The following is a 4516-nucleotide window of genomic DNA, read 5'->3' as shown; positions in this document are numbered from 1 at the left end:
GTGGACGGCAGATGGAATATTTAAAACCATGATCCTGGGATGCCCGTGTGCCTTAGTGGTTGAGCGTCTGCCTTCGGCCCAGGGCGTGATCCTGGAGTTCTGGGATGGAGTCCCGTGTCGGGCTCCCTGCATGGAGCCTGCTTCTCCCTCTGCCTGTGTCTCTGCCTCTCTCTCTCTCTGTGTCTCTCATGAATAAATAAATAAAATCTTTAAAAACCAAAAACCATGATCCTGGATGATGATGAAGAGTTGGTGTAGATAGAACGAAGAACAGTTCTTGGGACTCCAACATTCAACATCAGGGAGATGAAGACATCGGGGGAAATGAGACTTAAACAAGTACCTGGAGGAAGGACAAGAACCAATAGAGTGCAGTACCACGGAGGCCAAGTGACAAATTTGTGTCAAGGAGTGGTGGGGTTTTTTTTGCTTATTTTTCTAATTTTGTAAGTTCTTAATTTTTTTGTTTGTTTTACCAAGAAGAAGTTATTAACAAGTCAAATACTGCTAATAGTAATATTAGGACTGAGAACTGAACATTGGATTTAGCAATTTGTCCTTAACCAATGGAGAGAATCATACAAACAAAAATACAATATTTTCATGCCTTTTTGCCATTACTCATCCCACTCCCTCTGCCCTTTTCTCCCCCCTCCTTATCCTTATGGCAGGCTCCCATCCTGCTTCCAGGCTTTATCAGTCAGTCTCAATAGGAAACAGATGACACACTCAGATTAGGACAATTAGACAAAGGTTTATTTACAAAGGGACTAATTTCAAACCGGTGGGTGGGGGATAGAGGAAGACAAAGGGAGACAGTTCAAGAGCAGAATGGTAGCTGTTAACGCCCTTTGATCTGAAAGCCTGGGGATAGGGAAGAGGAGTTTCAGAAACTGGAGGAGTCCAGTTCATCAAACCAATGTGAAAGGGACAGTTACCTTCAAAGAAGGTTCACGGCCAGCTCAAGGGGAAACTTGGAGGAAATAGCCAGGGAATTAATTACCCTCACATTCCTCCCTCTCACCAGTCCCCTGTAAGGGTGTTGGCCCATACCTAAGTGGAAGCCAGGGAGCGAAGGAACCAATTAACTTAGTCTACACAGGTTCACTGTACTGGGCAGTGAGAGGACAGTAGATCCAAAAAGCCAGACAATCCAAAAAACAACACAGAGCAAAACAGAAGTATCCAACACACGATCCCAAATCCAAAAACAACTTCTTAGGCTTTTCTCAACATCTTTTATTTTTGAGTAATCTTTACACCTAGTGTGGGTCTCAAACCCACAACCCTGAAGATCAGGAATCTCATGCTCCACCAGCTGAGCCAGCCAGCACCCCTCCCAACAGTTTTAGGTAGCGAGGTGTGTCTATTCTAAGCTTCCCTTTAACCTAGTGCTTATGCTCTATTGCAACGATCCTCAATTCTGGCTGCACCTTAGAATCATCTGGGGAGATTTTTAAAAATACTGACATCCAGGGGATCCCTGGGTGGCGCAGCGGTTTGGCGCCTGCCTTTGGCCCAGGGCGCGATCCTGGAGACCCGGGATCGAATCCCACGTCGGGCTCCCGGTGCATGGAGCCTGCTTCTCCCTCTTTCTGTGTCTCTGCCTCTCTCTCTCTCTGTGACTATCATAAATAAATAAAAATTAAAAACAAACAAACAAAAAAAAATAAAAAAATAAAAAAAATAAAAAATAAAAATACTGACATCCAGTCCCATTCCAGACCAGTTGAATCAGAAAGTCTGGAAATAGGTCCTCAACATTAGTGCTTTCTAAAAATCCTCCTAAGGTGCAACCAGGACTGAGAACCACTGCTGTGATATCATTGCCTACCTACCTGTGTTTCCTTGAGGACTGTCTGGGCGCTTTGAGGGTAAGATCATGTCTTTAACACGCAGCATGGAACTTGATACATGGCAAGTGCTCAGGACGTGAAAGTTCCCATTACAGAGTATGATGACTTCACATTTTGTGTAATTTTGTTAGGATTGTGGTATATTTGTCACCTAGGGCATTGTTTTCTAACTGCAAGTTGCAACCCATTAGTAGGTCGTAGGATCAATTTAGTGTCTCAGACCAGTATGGGGGGAAAAAAGAATTGAATAGAAAAATATCAGCGTAGGTCTCAAATAGTAAGAGTTGGGGTAGTATTGTGAAAGAGGTATGAGTGATCCAGATTGCAACACAAACTATGTTTCTACTGTAGCTTGCATTCACAATGCTGGAACTCCACTGCTCTAGGACAGTTACCAAACTCTGTGCTTCTGTTTCCCTATCTTTTAAAATGAGGATAATAATAGTACTTCCTACCTCATGGGGTTGTAATGAAGATTAAATGAAGTAATACACATCAAGTGCTTGGTGTCTAGCACAGAGTAAATAATCAACAGTAGCTGTTTTATTGTTCAACAAAAAAACGCTTTTTAAAAACAGAGTATAAAACTTATTTATCCTGCAATTATTGCTGTATAGTATTAGGTATACAGATAGATAAGGGGTTTTGTCTTAGATCAGTTATTATTTGTAAATGCTATGGCAATAAATAACCTTTTACAAACAGGAAGTTAGGTACCCAACCTCTTTCCTTTTCTTGAGGTCAGGAATGTTGTGGGGCCTGATTGGGGTGGTGGAGGTAGGTGCTGCCTTAGATTCTATCTGAGGCTATGTCCTATTAATATCTTTACTGCTTCTGACCAGTGCCCGCAGGCTGTCTCTGCACCTGCTCTTGGAAAATTAACACAGCTCTGTTTAGAGGCCCTGGGAGGAGGACTCCGCAGGGCTTACTTATTTAAGTATCCAAAGCACTTAGCACCATGCCTGGTACGCAATAAATGTGGGCTAACCTATTGATAACTGTTGTGTGACATTGACCAAGTCATACAATCCAGACCTGAGTTTCTTGGGTATAAAATAAGGGAGAGGGACGCCCGGGTGGCTCAGCAGTTGAGTGTCTGCCTTTGGCTCAGGGCCTGATCCCAGAGTCCTAGTATCGAGTCCCACATCAGGCTCCCTGCATGGAGCCTGCATTTCCCTCCGCCTGTGTCTCTGCCTCTCTGTATGTGTGTGTGTGTGTGTGTCTCTCTCTGTCTCTCATGAATAAATGAATAAAATCTTAAAAAAAAAATAAGGGAGATTGCATGGAAATTAGAGGTAAAAGAAACCTCTGATTTTACAAGTGAGGTAGCCAAGATTGAATTAGGGGTAGGCACTTACCTAAGTTCACACAACGTTAATAGAGAGGCAGAGGTTACAGTTGAAGGCTCTCTGCTCCACAGTAGAGCATTTTCTACGTCATTGTATTGTCAATACAATTCTAAAATCCTGGCAAGCAGTTAGAAACAACGGACTAAAGATACACATAGCAGCAGAGATAGATCTTGAAAAATATATTGTGTTGTACATAATCCAGTGCCATTTACATAAATATGAAATAGGTGCACACAATATGAAAATGCAGGGACGCTTGGGTGGCTCAGCGGTTAAGTGTCTTCCTTCAGCCCCGGGTGTGATCCTGGAGACCTGGGATCGAGTCCACATCAGGCTCCCTGCGTGGAGCCTGCTTCTCCCTCTGCCTGTGTCTCTGCCTCTCTCTGTGTGTCTCTCATGAGTAAATAAATAAAATCTTAAAAAAAAGAAAATGCACATTTTGCAATAAAAACAGTTGTACAAACAACACACTAAAGAGTTACTTGCAGGGGTAGGGAGAGGAAAGAAGGTAAAAGAAAATAAAGAGGAGCACTGGCTGGCTCAGTCCATAGAGTCTGTAACTCAGTCTTGGGGTTATGAGTTTCAGTCCCATGTAGAGTACAGAGATTACTTTAAAAAAGAGAGAGAGAGGGATCCCTGGGTGGCGCAGCGGTTTGGCGCCTGCCTTTGGCCCAGGGCGTGATCCTGGAGACCCGGGATCGAATCCCACGTCGGGCTCCTGGTGCATGGAGCCTGCTTCTCCCTCTGCCTGTGTCTCTGCCTCTCTCTCTCTGTGACTATCATAAATAAATAAAAATTAAAAAAAAAAAGATTTTAAAAAAAAAAAAAGAGAGAGAGAATGAAGGAATGAATGAATGAGTGAATAAATAAAACAAGACTTACAGGCCAAATAAGACAACTAAGTAACTTGTTTAACACAACATTCACACTTAAAGTTTAAAAACAAAATAAAATACTATAATCCCTGCCTTCTTGGGGTTTTATTTCTAGCAGTATATGCAAAATGCAAAGCAGTTAGGTTGTCATGGATTTCTAAAAATCCTCCCCTCCTCTCCTTAGCCTCTGTCCTCAATTAGGCCTCAGTTTCTCTCACATGGACTCCTGGGGCAGCTTTCTCTTTGGTCTCCCTGCCTCCACTCTTGCCCCATCCAATCCAATGCAATGTCCCACAGAGACACAAGAATAATCTTTCTCACACAAAAAACTGATCATGGTTCTTTCTCTTTTGTTTAAATACCCTTCAGTGACTTAGCCTGTGAGCAAATGATATCTTTTTCTATCTGGCTTCTTTCACTCATCATAGGTCAT

This window comes from Vulpes lagopus, chromosome 23 (genome assembly GCF_018345385.1).
Source record: "Vulpes lagopus strain Blue_001 chromosome 23, ASM1834538v1, whole genome shotgun sequence".
NCBI lineage: Eukaryota > Metazoa > Chordata > Mammalia > Carnivora > Canidae > Vulpes > Vulpes lagopus.
This window is presented reverse-complemented; position numbering follows the sequence as displayed.